The following is a 16683-nucleotide window of genomic DNA, read 5'->3' on the forward strand; positions in this document are numbered from 1 at the left end:
GTGTGTTATGGAGAGCACACCAAGTTCACATTGTCTCAAAGCAGAGACTGGCACATTGGATTACCAACGCAGTGTCAAAATCATTCGCTGCGGCAGGTAGACCAACTCAAGACGACATGGTAGCCCTCTCCATCAGGGGTATGGCCACTTCATTGGCCCTGTTCAGAGGGGCCTCCCTGGACTCTTTCTGTGCTGTGGGAAGCAACAGTGGGAAGCACCTCGGTACAACACCGTTGCATTGGTCATTCACACTGGCTTGTCGTTAGGTTAGCTAATTGGCATGTCATGGTGACATCAAGATTCCAGATGGTGAACAACAATACAAGTTATTTCTCCCTTGCCCATTGAAATAAACATCACTTTCTTTTACAAATTTTAACTAGAGCCAAGCTGTTGTTGCCAGATAGCCAGCGTAAACCAGCTAGCTGGTAAGGGCTCATCAGGATGACTGACTAAACCAAATCCATTCGTCTCGACTCTCAGCTGTGCGACATAGGTTATCAATTTTGGCTCCAGGAGTGTCTGTATAGCCTCTCCCTTTTGTGCAATAGGCTCCTTCCTGAATGTATACTTCTAATGCTGTCCCCAAGAGTGTCACGTTTGATTGACAATAGCCTGTACACTGTATTGTTGGAGAGCCTAGGTCAGGAGAACTCCAAAAGGTGGCATACCTTGGTATTTTAGCTCGATGTCCAAAAACATCCAGTGTTGTCTTTATTATGTGTTACATGATTTGTAGCATTATGGTTTTGGGTTAAGATTATTATTTTAAAAATTGTAATAGCCTATCTTCGTTTCTAATCATAAAGAAGTGTTGTTTGATTCAGCCAATAATCATGATTGAAAGGTCAATAAAATATATGGCCATAACATTCTTTAGACAGATTTATCTGTGATGCACTTTGCCATACATAGACCTACACTATTTAATTCACTGGTCATTTCCCAATCAAGTCAATAGAGAAAAAGCAAACTCAGGAGTCGATATGTCTGTTTCAGGTGTTTATTCAACCATTTAGCCGTACAATTTCAAATTGATAAATAGTAAATAAATACATTATACATATAGAATATTTAAATCATTTGGTTATGGTTTGAAGCTGTTCAGTCCTTGGAACACTTGTCTCAGCTGCTCCAGAAACACCCGTGGAGACACCACTGGTTCACAATGAGGGGCCAGCTGCTGAAAGCCCGGCTATGAGAGAGAATAACATATACATCCGTTAAGATCGTTGTAAATGTAAGCAATGTAATGGTAATTTCATGGCTCTTCAGTTTTCTCTGCCATATTCAGAATGGCATTATAGTCTAAGAGCAATTCTGTGCATGTTTAAGGAAAATAACTTACCTTGGACCAAAAATTCAATCTTCTAATCAGTAAGCGTGCAACAGGATGCACACTACTCAGTGACGCAAGTCCCTGTTTGAAGTAGTCTGGTGTGCACGTTTCCTATTCAAAGTAACGGAAGAAAAGGGTTATAAAGGTACACATTGAATGAAATGACTACTGTATAAACTCCAATGTACATATTTATGCGTCGCTTACCACTAATGTGATGGGGATTCGGAGACACTGGCATTTTAGATCCTGCAGAGAAAAGTAAGTGTCAAAAAAGTACTACTTAAGTCGTTTTGGGGGGTATCTGTACTTTACTATTTATATTTTTGACAACTTTTACTTTGACTTCCTAAAGAAAATAATGGACTTTTTACTCCATACATTTTCCCGGACACCCAAAAGTACTAGTTACATTTTTTATGCTTGTCAAGACAGGAAAATGGTTCAATTCACGCACTTATCAAGAGAACACCCCTGGTCATCCCTACTGCCTCTGATATGGCGGACCCACTAAGCAAATGCTTTGTTTGTAGATTATATCTTAGTGTTGGAGTGTGCCCCTGGCTATCCGTAATTTAAAAAACAAGAAAATGAGGCTGTCTGGTTTGCTTAATATAAGACATTTTCAATTATTTATACATTTACTTTTGATACTTAAGTATATTTGAGAAATTACATGTATTTTTGATACTTAAGTATATTTAAAAGCAAATACTTTTAGACTTTACTCAAGTAATATTTTACTGGGTGACTTTTACTTGAGGTCTTTAGGGGGTCTATTAAGGTCTTTACTTTTACTCAAGTATGACAATTGGATACAGAATTGTACCACTGCCGGTACAGAACTGTTTACTATAACCACTGTATTGCAATACAAAACATACATTTAGGTCAATATTCCTCTATCAGAGAGCAATGCATTACGTTAGGACTGAATATACTAAGATATGAAATATGCTTTGCAGATTGAAATAACACAACAGAGGAAGTTAGGGCAGCCTGCTGTGGTCGGCTGTTGTAGCTGTGTGTATTCTGATTAAGATTAGAAATGTCACAAAACAGATTAGAGATTATTTAGCTCTTTGCTCAAAAGGGGTGTTTCATGAAGTTTACAGTGTACACAAGAATCAGACTGGCACTGAGACGTTTTTTTTTAAAGATAGAGTGTAATGAAGTGAATAAAAGATTAAGCCAATTATCTGAGATTGTTATGGACTCACCATTCCAGATGTGCTGCAGCCTTCATGACAGTTCTGTTGTTCAGGAAACACAGGTGACATTAGTTACATTACTTTAATCGCTACAACAAGTCTGGACTTGAACATTTGTTAAAAAGGTTTTAGTGTAATAATAACTACCTTACCTTAAGTATATTTTTAATTGTATTGATATCATTATCATATTCAGTTCTTCCTTGAAGTGGTGCTGGAGATGAGGTGGCCAAACTAATCATCATTGAGAGCAGCAGAAGAAGCATTATGCGTTTGTGCATTGCCATTTCTCTATTGATAAACCCGAATAAACAACTGGTTCCCAATGATTTGATTCTGGACCTGTGTGGCAGCTTTTAAGGCCCATTATTGACATTTCCAAACAACTGGGGAATCCCTGATGCCAGTTTTCTCACTCTAATTATTTGTCAGACTATTTTCCCACACAGGTCACTTTAGTCAGATGCCAAGGCATGAGTGCGATGTGTGCTACTGTCAACCACATATCACTGAAATCTCATTGTTTCTGTGGTATTTCCTAGAGTGATCTTCCATTCTGCTAGGAATATAGAAACAGTAATTATGTTGTACTTTTATTATCTCAACTATCAATTAATGTGCAATAACGAGCCTTTGACAATCTTACAGACTAATAAAATCAGTGCCCCATACATTTTCCCATATCATTTTAAGGACAGCATGCTCTCAATATCATTTCAAAACATACTTCGCATAACAAATTGAATATATTGACAAAATGCAGAAGGTAGAGGAAAATCATAGGATTAACCTGTTGGTCTTGTTCCTGTTATTGGCAGTAGCCTCTCTCACCACCATGTTCCGCTTCATTGGCTAACACAATTAAATGTCAGGGGCAATCTGCAGTTGAAACAGCAAAGCGGTCACCCCACCACCTTTTTGGGTAAATTGTTGAGGAATTGGGCTGGAAAAATGGAACCACTCTCAAATTCATCGATGGATGCAAGAACTGACCTATTGGATGGATTAGTAAAAGCAAACTCATATTTTGGGTTCTGATGGGACTATACAGTTAAACTAAACTCCTAAACTCCTAAACTCCATTTATAAGTTATATTCTTAAATCAATGGCTGAATATCATTAATACAAAAATGGATGTAGCAATAGCAGATTGCCCATTTAACATAAAATGCCCTTACCGTTGGCTATAAAAAACATTTGTATCTTTTACAATGCATGCTGATAGAAGGTCAAATAGTTATCAATCGAAACATCGTAACCACATCATGCACAACACTTGGCTTTCCCCGTGATGAGCAGTGTACAGACAATACTGAAGCCCACAACATTGCTTTCAAACGAGGTTAATCTACACATCAACCAGAGAATTACTGACACTAGGTAGGAAAAAGTAAAGATAAGATGAGATAAGAACTTGGGGTGAAAAGGTTATTTGACTCGTTGACTTTATGCAAAAATTTGTACAAAAATTAAAATAATTCAAATCAAATCAAAATCAAATCAAATGTTATTTGTCACATACACATGGTTAGCAGATGTTAATGCGAGTGTAGCGAAATGCTTGTGCTTCTAGTTCCGACAATGCAGTAATAACGAACAAGTAATCTAACTAACAATTCCAAAAAACTACTGTCTTATACACAGTGTAAGGGGATAAAGAATATGTACATAAGGATATATGAATGAGTGATGGTACAGAGCAGCATAGGCAAGATACAGTAGATGGTATCGAGTACAGTATATACATATGAGATGAGTATGTAAACAAAGTGGCATAGTTAAAGTGGCTAGTGATACATGTATTACATAAGGATGCAGTCGATGATATAGAGTACAGTATCTACGTATGCATATGAGATGAATAATGTAGGGTAAGTAACATTATATAAGGTAGCATTGTTTAAAGTGGCTAGTGATATATTTACATCATTTCCCATCAATTCCCATTATTAAACTGGCTGGAGTAGAGTCAGTGTCATTGACAGTGTGTTGGCAGTAGCCACTCAATGTTAGTGGTGGCTGTTTAACAGTCTGATGGCCTTGAGATAGAAGCTGTTTTTCAGTCTCTCGGTCCCAGCTTTGATGCACCTGTACTGACCTCGCCTTCTGGATGACAGCGGGGTGAACAGGCAGTGGCTCGGGTGGTTGATGTCCTTGAAGATCTTTATGGCCTTCCTGTTGCATTGGGTGGTGTAGGTGTCCTGGAGGGCAGGTAGTTTGCCCCCGGTGATGCGTTGTGCAGACCTCACTACCCTCTGGAGAGCCTTACGGTTGAGGGCGGTGCAGTTGCCATACCAGGCGGTGATACAGCCCGCCAGGATGCTCTCGATTGTGCATCTGTAGAAGTTTGTGAGTGCTTTTGGTGACAAGACGAATTTCTTCAGCCTCCTGAGGTTGAAGAGGCGCTGCTGCGCCTTCCTCACGATGCTGTCTGTGTGAGTGGACCAATTCAGTTTGTCTGTGATGTGTATGCCGAGGAACTTAAAACTTGCTACCCTCTCCACTACTGTTCCATCGATGTGGATGGGGGTGTTCCCTCTGCTGTTTCCTGAAGTCCACAATCATCTCCTTAGTTTTGTTGACGTTGAGTGTGAGGTTATTTTCCTGACACCACACTCCGAGGGCACTCACCTCCTCCCTGTAGGCCGTCTCGTCGTTGTTGGTAATCAAGCCTACCACTGTTGTGTCGTCCGCAAACTTGATGATTGAGTTGGAGGCGTGCGTGGCCACGCAGTCGTGGGTGAACAGGGAGTACAGGAGAGGGCTCAGAACGCACCCTTGTGGGGCCCCAGTGTTGAGGATCAGCGGGGAGGAGATGTTGTTGCCTACCCTCACCACCTGGGGGCGGCCCGTCAGGAAGTCCAGTACCCAGTTGCACAGGGCGGGGTCGAGACCCAGGGTCTCGAGCTTGATGACGATCTTGGAGGGTACTATGGTGTTGAATGCCGAGCTGTAGTCGATGAACAGCATTCTCACATAGGTATTCCTCTTGTCCAGATGGGTTAGGGCAGTGTGCAGTGTGGTTGAGATTGCATCGTCTGTGGACCTATTTGGGCGGTAAGCAAATTGGAGTGGGTCTAGGGTGTCAGGTAGGGTGGAGGTGATATGGTCCTTGACTAGTCTCTCAAAGCACTTCATGATGACGGATGTGAGTGCTACGGGGCGGTAGTCGTTTAGCTCAGTTACCTTAGCTTTCTTGGGAACAGGAGCAATGGTGGCCCTCTTGAAGCATGTGGGAACAGCAGACTGGTATAGGGATTGATTGAATATGTCCGTAAACACACCGGCCAGCTGGTCTGCGCATGCTCTGAGGGCGCGGTTGGGGATGCCGTCTGGGCCTGCAGCCTTGCGAGGGTTAACACGTTTAAATGTCTTACTCACTTCGGCTGCAGTGAAGGAGAGACCGCATGTTTTCGTTGCAGGCCGTGTCAGTGGCACTGTATTGTCCTCAAAGCGGGCAAAAAGTTATTTAGTCTGCCTGGGAGCAAGACATCCTGGTCCGTGACTGGGCTGGGTTTCTTCCTGTAGTCCGTGATTGACTGTAGACCCTGCCACATGCCTCTTGTGTCTGAGCCGTTAAATTGAGATTCTACTTTGTCTCTGTACTGGCGCTTAGCTTGTTTGATAGCCTTGCGGAGGGAATAGCTGCACTGTTTGTATTCAGTCATGTTACTAGACACCTTGCCCTGATTAAAAGCAGTGGTTCGCGCCTTCAGTTTCACACGAATGCTGCCATCAATCCACGGTTTCTGGTTAGGGAATGTTTTAATCGTTGCTATGGGAACGACATCTTCAACGCACGTTCTAATGAACTCGCACACCGAAACAGCGTATTCGTCAATGTTGTTGTCTGACGCAATACGAAACATCTCCCAGTCCACGTGATGGAAGCAGTCTTGGAGTGTGGAGTCAGCTTGGTCGGACCAGCGTTGGACAGACCTCAGCGTGGGAGCCTCTTGTTTTAGTTTCTGTCTGTAGGCAGGGATCAACAAAATGGAGTCGTGGTCAGCTTTTCCGAAAGGAGGGCGCCATCATCCTGTTACAGTTATTGTAACGAAGATGCAGGCAGTCAGGATGCAGGCAGTCAGGAAGCAAGTGCAGTCAGTGAGTTTAATAAGAACAAACAGAGTGAATACACAAACAAGCGTATCGTCTGAACATGAACACAGAAACAATACTGCCTGATGGGTGATTAAAACAGAGTGCTCGATAAAGGGGAAGTAATCAGGGAATTGATGAAGTCCAGGTGTGCCTAATGATGAGGCGCAGGTGTGAACGTTGCCAGGTGTGCGTAATGATGGGTTGCCAGTGTAACCGGTGCTATACTGCACCGCTGTAACTCTGCGTTGTGTGTGGTTGATTGAGACTATAGACGTGGACTTTGGAGATCAGGTAGTTTTAATCAAGCAGAACTCACTCTCTGCATCCTGCATCTGCATCCAAAAGGAAATAAAACATTTGTAGAGCACATATGTTCTGAGAATCGTTGCCTCTTTCTCTCTCAGTGCAACAAAATTATTTTTGAATACAAAAATTAATACACTCTCTCCTTATTATACATAACATATTTTACATAGATAAAACCACATACCTGCATCCAAAAGGAAATAAAACATTTGTAGAGCACATATGTTCTGAGAATCGTTGCCTCTTTCTACAACAGATGCACAATAGGAGGGACTGGGATCATTCGAGGAGCTAGCCATCGTTCACACATACAATAGACTGCTAATACCTTAGCTAGCTATTAACCACATGTTGAATTCAGAATGTTGATATCATCCACTTATGAGTAACCTCTAAATATACATCATTATTCATGAACAAAACACTGTGTGTATGAGTTTGTACTTAAAAGAATCAAACTTAAAAGAATCAAAGACAGAAAAAGCTTGTCTACCTCTCTCAGTGCATCAACATGATTTGAGCACAGGCACGCAGGCCAAAACGTAAGTACACACTCCCCTATTCCCAGGATGCAGGCATGCATAATAACAAATCAACACGACATATTAATATATGAACCTGGTGAAATTCACATAGTACTTTAACAACTGTTACACCAGGACCTGTGGTTAGTAGACCGACGACGTCGAGCCCCGGAGGGGGGGATCGGGAGAAGACGTGACAGTAAACCCCCCCACCCCCCGATGCGCAGCTCCAGCAATAGGACGACTCTGGCCAGGAGGACGGCCTTGAGGGCGAGGATTGGGCCGGTCTGGACGGCGAAGGTGGAATTCTCAGATGATGTTGGGATCTAGAATATCATCCACCGGAACCCAACACCACTCCTCTGGACCGTACCCCTCCCAGTAAACCAGGTACTCTCAAGGTGCATTAAAATGACGAGAGCCATAAAGAGGAAAACATACATTCTGACAAGCAGTCAATGCACAACAATTCAGATGGTTTTCACCAGAACCGGCAGCCCGGCTTGACAACTCTTGGCTACAAACGATTGGCCGCTTAGTGGGCATACACATGAACCTATTCAAGTTAGTAAATACATTTTTAAATGACTTGTATTATTAGCTAGCTAGCTAGCTGTGTGTAAATTAATGAGCTGCTAGCCCTTGATCATGAATCTCAGTTCCATTACATGTACACATAATGTAAGTCATTGAACTAAGTCCTCTTATGTCCCAACGTGCCCCAACCTGCAGTCTGAACATTGACACGTATCTCTTGTGGTACGGTTTTGAAAGCATTAGGACATTTTCTTTAATACCAGCTATGAATAATAATATGAAATAGTTAAATTAATATACACCTTTGTAGGATTAGTGTTCCCACACAGCCATATCGGCATGTTACAGCTCGTGTTTACAGTAAACAGACAGAAGACACAGTCAACTACCTGTGCTAATTACTTGATTCTGTGACTCCAACTTTGTGGCAACAGTTTGGGGAATGCCCCAACACAAACGTGTTGTCATTGAAAAATACTGTCGGCTGCAACTGTGTTAAAACAGTGTACAGTAAGTGGGTATTTTGCATTTATGAAATTATTTTCTTGTGATATAAAAGTAAAGGGATTCATGTTTTTAGAACCGTATCACAGTTGAGAATTGATTCACGTTCAGGAGGAATAATGGTCTGGGGCTGTATTTCAAGGTTCGGGCTAGGCCCCTTAGTTCCAGTGAAGGGAAATCTTAACAATACAGCATACAATGAAATTTGAGACGATTCTGTGCTTCCAACTTTGTGGCAACAGTTTGGGGAAGGCCCTTTCCTGTTTCAGCATGGCAAATTGAGGTCCATACAGAAATGGTATGTCAAGATCGGTGAGGAAGAACATGACTGGCCTACATAGACCCCTGACCGGAACCCCATTCTAACACCTTTGGGATGAATTGTAATGCCGACTGTGAGCCAGGCCTAATCGACCAACATTAGTTCCCAACCTCACTAATAGTCTCGTTTGTGGCTGGAGGCAAGTCCCCACAGCAATGTTCCAACATCTAGTGGAGAGCTTTCCCAGAAGAGTGGAGACTGTTACAAAAGTAAAGGGGGGACCAACTCCATATTAAAGTCCATGATTTTGGAATGTGATGTTCGACAAGCAGGTGTCCACACACTTTTGTAGTGTACCTCTCCATATAGTCTACCTCGCCATGTAGTGTACCTCCCATCTTTACAACCATTGAATCTATATGTTTTGACCATGACAATTTACAATCTAAGGTAACCTAAAGTAATTCAGTCTCCTCAACTGTTCAACAGCCACACCATTGGCAGATTCAGCTGAAGTCTAGAGCTTATGGAATGATTTGTACCAAATACAATGCTCCTAGCTTTTGAGATGTTCAGAACCAATTTATTACTGGCCACCCATTCCAAAACAGACTGCAACTCCTTGTTAAGGGTTTCAGTGACTTCATTAGCCGTGGTTGCTGTCATGTATATGGTTGAGTCATCAGCATACATGGACACACAGGCTTTGTTTAATGCCAGTGGCAGGTCATTGGTAAAAATAGAGGGCTTAAAGAGCTGTCCTGCGGTACACCATTAAAGAAAACCCTCTGAGTTCTATTAGATAGATATCTCTGAATCCACAATATGGAAGATGGTTTTGTGATTAATAAGCCATCTGATTCAATGAAAGATGGAGTTGAATTTGTCTTTCTGCCCATAATTTCATTTAAAGTACTCCAAAGTTTTTTTATATCATTGATCTTGGCTTCATAATACAGCTTCTTCTTTTTGTTGAGTTTAGTCACATAATTTGTCAATTTACACTAAGGGGATAGTGCATAGGTGCGGGGTTAGATGGTGCAATTTAAGATTCTCTCATTCCCCTTTTCTGTGGGGGTTGACCAAAATGTGCAATCCGTTTTTCTTAATCTATCATGAATCCTTGTATTTTTGTATTTGACAATATGATACATTTTGCCTATCCCTACTCCCCCTCAACACTCATTCTAATGTTATATCTCTCAACTGCATTTTTCAATTCTTGATTCTCTTTTTTTGCAGGAATCTTCTAGCTTGGATGGAAGGATGGAGGAGGGAACAAAGGGAAGGAGTACAGAAGTTATTCAACCTGCTGACTAAGAAATGTAAATAGCTTATGTTTTGTGGTCTCTCTATCCCTCTCTGGTCTGTCTGCCTGACTGCCATATTACTGAGGCAACATTGTCAATGTACTTGCTAGAATAAATCTAACTTAGTGAAGTCCTTAGGTAATGGTTAATCATGAGTTGTCTCTGTCTTTACAGTTCCTAAAACATGTCAATGTCCTGATGCATGGCCTTTACAGCAGTGGCTGGCCACCCACTTGGTTACCAGTGACCTATTCTGCTACATCCTAGGGTAAGGATAGAGCAGAAACACCCCTCCTTAAATCCATTGTCATTGACCGTAGGTTTTGTGTGAAAAATGTTGTTTTTTCTCTTTGATACTCTGATGTTAAATGAGTATTGGTTCCTACTAACCAGCCTGGTAATAGCTAGGTTTGTACTAGTGTAACCATGTGAAATGGCTAGCTAGTTAGCGGTGGTGCGCGCTAATAGCGTTTCAATCGGTGACGTCACTGCTCTGAGACCTGAAGTAGTTGTTCCCCTTGCTCTGCAAAAGCCGTGGCTTTTGTGGCCCGAAGGGTAATGATGCTTCGTGGGTGACTGTTTCTTTGTGAGTGATATGTGCAGAGGGTCCCTGGTTCGAGGCAAAGAGAGGGACAGAAGCTATACTGTTACACTAGCTATGCTGATGGTCATTAATGTTTTTTTCACTGCATCAGATCTCACTGAGACTGGATTCCCAAAAGACATGCTATTCAGCTCCCCATGATTGCCTGATCTTAGTGCAAATATCCAACAAGGAGGGGCCTTGCAGTGCGTGAATTGTCTCAAATAACAAAATAAAGGTAACTTGACTCTGAAGACTGCCAAGCTGTCCTCAATTGGTTGAACCTCTGTCCGGGACAATGTCCTCAGGATTATGGAACAGTTTGTTTATAAAGTGTTGTTTGAATCTTACAACATGTATTAGGATAAAACAAAACTTTACCATTTAAAGATGAGATAAAAATTGTCCAACTGTCAAATTTTGATATCCTCTTTCCAGTGGTGGAAAAAGTACCCAATTGTCATACTTGAGTAAAAGTAACGATACCTTAATAGAAAATGACTCAACTAAAAGTGAAAGTCATCCAGTAAAATATTACTTGAGTAAAAGTCTAAAAGTATTTGGTTTTAAATATACTTAAAAGTATCTAAAGTAAATGTAATTGCTAAAATATACTTAAGTATCAAAAGTCTAAGCATAAATGATTTCAAAATCCTTACATAAAGCAAACCAGACGGCACCATTTTCTTATTTATTTTCTTTACGGATATCCAGGGGCCTACTCCAACTCAGACATAACTTACAAACAAAGCATTTGTGTTTAGTGAATCCGTTAGATCAGAAGCAGTAGAGATGTCAGGAATGTGTGTGAATTGGACCAACTTCCTGTCTTGCTAAGCATTCAAAATGTAACTAGTACTTTTGGGTGTCAGGGAAAAGGTACATCATTTTCTTTAGGAATGTAGTGAAGTAAATATAAATAGTAAAGTACAGATGCCCCCCAAAAATACTTACGTAGTACTTTAAAGTATTTTTACTTAAGTACTTTACACCACTGCCTCTTTCTTAAAATGTTTCAGATTGATGACCAATGATTTAATGTCCCACTTCAATATGAAGTACGAAAAATATAAACGCAACATGTAAAGTGTTGGTCCCATGTTTCATGAGCTGAAATAAAAGATCCCAGAAATGTTCCATATGCACAAAAAGCTTATTTCTCTCAAATTCTGTGCAGAAATGTGTTTACCATCCACCTTCCAGGTGTGGCATATCAATAATCTGATTAAACAGCATGATCATTACACACGTGCACCTTGTGCTGGAGACAATAAAAAGGCCACTCTAAAATATGCAATTTTGTCACAAAACACAATGCCACAAATTGTCTCAAGTTTTGAGGAAGCGCACGATTGGCATGCTGACTGCAGGAATGCCCACCAGATAATTTAATGTTAATTTCTCTACCGTAAGCCACCTCCAACTTTGTTTTAGAGAAGTTGGCAGTACGTTCAACCGGCCTGACAACCGCAGACCTCGTGTAACCACGCCAGCCCAGTACCTCCACATCTGGCTTCTTCGCCTGCAGGATGGTCTGAGAGCAGCCACCCGGACAGCTGATGAAACTGTGGGTTTGCACAGAAACCGTCTCATGGAAGCTCTTCTGCGTACTTGTTGTCCTCACCAGGGTCTTGACCTGACTGCAGTTTGGCTTTGTAACCGAAATTCAGTGGGCAAATGCTCACCTTCGATGGCCACTGGTATGCGGGAGAAGTGTGATCTTCATTGATGAAACCCGGTTTCAACTATCAGGGCAGATGGCAGACACGCATTATGGCATCATGTATGGCGCCGTGTGGGGGAGCTGTATGTTGATGTCAACATTGTGAACCGAGTGCCTCATGGTGGCGGTGGGGTTATGGTATGGGCAGGCATAACCTACGGACAATGAACACAATTGCATTTTATCAATGGCAATTTGAATGTACAGAGATACCGTGATGAGACATCTCATGTAAATTTTGTGAATTTTTATTAGGATCCCAATTATTGCTGTAACGTTAGCTAATCTTCATGGGGTCCAACATCAAATAAGAAGACAAAACAAACAATTAAAAATTAAGACTTGTCCACTAAAAGACCAGGCTCACCGGTAGGACCGAGTGCTCTGGTGGGCCATACAGAGAACTTTTCCTCTCCCCTTAACTTGCACCCCTTTTAATGCCATTTTGCTGTGGGGAAACCAGACAAAATCTCTCCGGGTACTCATCGACTCTGTGGCTGATGAGAGCTTTATGGACACTACTCTGGCGTCTGAGCTAGGCATTCCCACTCAGCCCCTCTCCATTCCCATGGACGTTAGAGCGCTGGACGGGCGCTCTATAGGCCAGGTCACCCACAATACCACCCCCATCAACCTACAGGTGTCAGGGAACCACAGCGAGACGATCCAATTCCTGCTTATTAAGTTGCCTCAGGTTCCCGTGGTATTGATATTATCTTGGCTCCAACGACCCAATCCCCTTAGACTGGTCTGCTGGTGCCATCATGGATTGGATCCCGTTCTGCCACGCTCACTGCCTGAAGTCAGCGCAGCCTGCCACGGGATGTTTTCCTGGGTGCTCGGAAGTTGCCCCGGACCTCTCTGCCATTCCCGTGGAATACCAGGACCTCCGGATGGTGTTCAGTAAGGCCTGGGCCACTTCGCTTCCGCCGCACCGACCCTATGACTGCGGGATTGACCTTGTCCCAGGCACCACTCCGCCCCGGGGACAACTGTACTCTCTGTCGGGTCTGGAGACCAAGGCTATGGAGACCTACATTGAGCGTTCTGCAGGGTTCATCCATCCTTCTGCCTCCCTCGCACAGCCATTGAAGAGGAGTTGGACAAATTTTCACAGGCCACAATCAACAGCCTGATCAACTCTGAAGAAGGAGATGTATCGCACTGCATGTGGAAAATAGTGGTTACACCAGATACTGACTGGTTTTCTGATCAACGCCCCTACCTCTTTTTTTAAGGTACAGTATTTGTAACCAACAGATTCCCAGTCATGTGAAATTCATAGATTAGGGCCCAATGAATTTATTTCAATTGACTGATTTCCTGATATGAAAAGTTTTTTAATATATTTTTTTATTTAACCTTTGTTTAACTAGGCAAGTCAGTTAAGAATAAATTCTTATTTACAATGACGACCTAGGAATAGTGGGTTAACTGCCTTGTTCAGGGGCATAATGACAGATTTTTACCTTGCCAGCTCAGGGATTCGATCTAGCAACCTTTTGGTTACTGGTCCAATGCTATAAACACTAGGCTACCTGCCGCCTCAACTCAGTAAAATCTTTGAAATTGTTGGTGAAGCCCCAAAATTGCCCTCGCTAGAAGCATGTGTTTCAGACATAAGGAAGTGGATGGCTGCAAACGTTCTACTTTTAAACTCGGACAAAACAGAGATGCTTGTTCTAGGTCCCAAGAAACAAAGAGATCTTCTGTTGAATCTGACAATCAATCTTAATGGTTGTACAGTCGTCTCAAATAAAACTGTGAAGGACCTCGGCGTTACTCTGGACCCTGATCTCTCTTTTGAAGAACATATCAAGACTGTTTCAAGGACAGCTTTTTTCCATCTACGTAACATTGCAAAAATCAGAAACTTTCTGACCAAAAAGGATGCAGAAAAATTAATCCATGCTTTTGTCACTTCTAGGTTGGACTACTGCAATGCTCTACTTTCCGGCTACCCGGATAAAGCACTAAATAAACTTCAGTTAGTGCTAAATACGGCTGCTAGAATCCTGACTAGAACCAAAAAATGTGATCATATTACTCCAGTGCTAGCCTCCCTACACTGGCTTCCTGTCAAGGCAAGGGCTGATTTCAAGGTTTTACTGCTAACCTACAAAGCATTACATGGGCTTGCTCCTACCTATCTCTCTGATTTGGTCCTGCAGTACATACCTACACGTACGCTATGGTCACAAGACGCAGGCCTCCTAAATGTCCCTAGGAGGCAGGGCTTTCTCCTATAGAGCTCCATGTTTATGGAATGGTCTGCCTACCCATGTGAGAGACGCAAACTCAGTCTCAACCTTTAAGTCTTTACTGAAGACTCTCTTCAGTGGGTCATATGATTGAGTAGTCTGGCCCAGGAGTGTGAAGGTGAACGGAAAGGCTCTGGAGCAACGAACCGCCCTTGCTGTCTCTGCCTGGCCGGTTCCCCTCTTTCCACTGGGATTCTCTGCCTCTAACCCTATTACAGGGGCTGAGTCACTGGCTTACTAGGGCTCTTTCATACCGTCCCTAGGAGGGGTGTGTCACTTGAGTGGGTTGAGTCACTGATGTGATCTTCCTGTCTGGGTTGGCATTGAAAGTCAATATATATAAAAAAAAATTTTTTTTAAATAGTTCTTAACAGGGCGTGTTTTTTTTTTACCCTCGTGCCGTGGCGGAGATCTTTGTGGGCTATACTCGGCCCTGTCTCTGGATGGTAAGTTGGTGGTTGAAGATATCCCTCTCGTGGTGTGGGGGCTGTGCTTTGGCAAAGTGGGTGGGGTTATATCCTTCCTGTTTGGCCCTGTCTGGGGGTGTCATCGGATGGGGCCACAGTGTCTCCTGACCCCTCCTGTCTCAGCCTCCAGTATTTATGCTGCAGTAGTTTATGTGTCGGGGGGCTAGGGTCAGTTTGTTATATCTGGAGTACTTCTCCTGTCCTATCCGGTGTCCTGTGTGAATTTAAGTATGCTCTCTCTAATTCTCTCTTTCTCTCTCTCTCTCGGAGGACCTGAGCCCTAGGACCATGCCTCAGGGACTACCTGACATGATGACTCCTTGCTGTCCCCAGTCCACCTGGCTGTGCTGCTGCTCCGGTTTCAACTGTTCTGCCTGTGATTATTATTATTTGACCATGCTGGTCATTTATGAACATTTGAACATCTTGGCCATGTTCGGTTATAATCTCCACCCGGCACAGCCAGAAGAGGACTGGCCACCCCACGTAGCCTGGTTCCTCTCTAGGTTTCTTCCTAGGTTTTGGCCTTTCTACAGAGTTTTTCCTAGCCACCGTGCTTCTACACCTGCATTGCTTGCTGTTTGGGGTTTTAGGCTGGGTTTCTGTACAGCACTTTGAGATATCAGCTGATGTACGAAGGGCTATATAAATACATTTGATTTGATTTGCATGTATCGTTTATACTTGTGTTCAGTGTAGCTATCTCCGTCTATGAACACCTGTGTTTAAATGGAAGACAGTCACCACAAATGTGTTGTCACTGAAAAATACTTTTGGCTGCAACTGTGTTAAAACCGGTTAAAACAGTGTACAGTAAGTGTGTATTTTGCATTTGTAAAATCATTTTGATATATGAAAGTAGAGGGATTTATGACTAGAACCATACCACAATTGAGAATCAATTCAAGTTTAGATGGAGTGTTTCGCTCTTTTGGCTACTAGAGCCAATTCGCCCTTTAAACAGGACATGTAAGGTCCTTGGACTAACACCAAAACGAAACCGGCTGTGCCCGTGCGCCATCATGCATAAATGTATTTTGTCAACCCACACCAAACGCGATCACGATACGCAGATTAAAATATCAAAACACACTGAACCAATTACATTAATTTGGGGACAGGTCGAAAAGCATTAATCATTTATGGCAATTTAGCTAGCTAGCTTGCACTTGCTAGCTAATTTGTCCAATTTAGCTAGCTTGCTGTTGCTAGCTAATATGTCCTGGGATATAAACATTGAGTTGTTATTTTACCTGAAATGTACAAGGTCCTCTACTCTGACAATTAATCCACACATAAAACGGTGAACCCGAATCATTTCTAGTCACCTCTCCTCCTTCTAGGCTTTTTCTTCTCTTAACTTAATATTGCGATTGGCAACTTTCATAAATTAGCTGCATTACCGCCACTGACCTCGTTCATCTTTCAGTCACCCATGTGGGTATAACCAATGAAGAGATGGCACGTTGGTACCTACTTCTATAAACCAATGAGGAGATGGGAGAGGCAGGACTTGCAGCGCGATCTGCGTCACAAATAGAACTGACTTCTATT

General features: G+C 42.5%; 1 long non-coding RNA gene across 1 annotated transcript; it reads left to right on the top strand.

The window, feature by feature from the left end:
* Nucleotides 1-221: 221 nt before the first annotated feature.
* Nucleotides 222-10310, top strand: LOC121840339. Its single transcript, XR_006079512.1, has 3 exons — nucleotides 222-1600; nucleotides 10028-10110; nucleotides 10270-10310. It is a non-coding gene; the product is annotated as an uncharacterized LOC121840339 (long non-coding RNA).
* The last annotated feature ends 6373 nt before the right edge of the window (nucleotides 10311-16683 follow it).

Source organism: Oncorhynchus tshawytscha, linkage group LG21, assembly GCF_018296145.1.
Source record: "Oncorhynchus tshawytscha isolate Ot180627B linkage group LG21, Otsh_v2.0, whole genome shotgun sequence".
Lineage (NCBI taxonomy): Eukaryota > Metazoa > Chordata > Actinopteri > Salmoniformes > Salmonidae > Oncorhynchus > Oncorhynchus tshawytscha.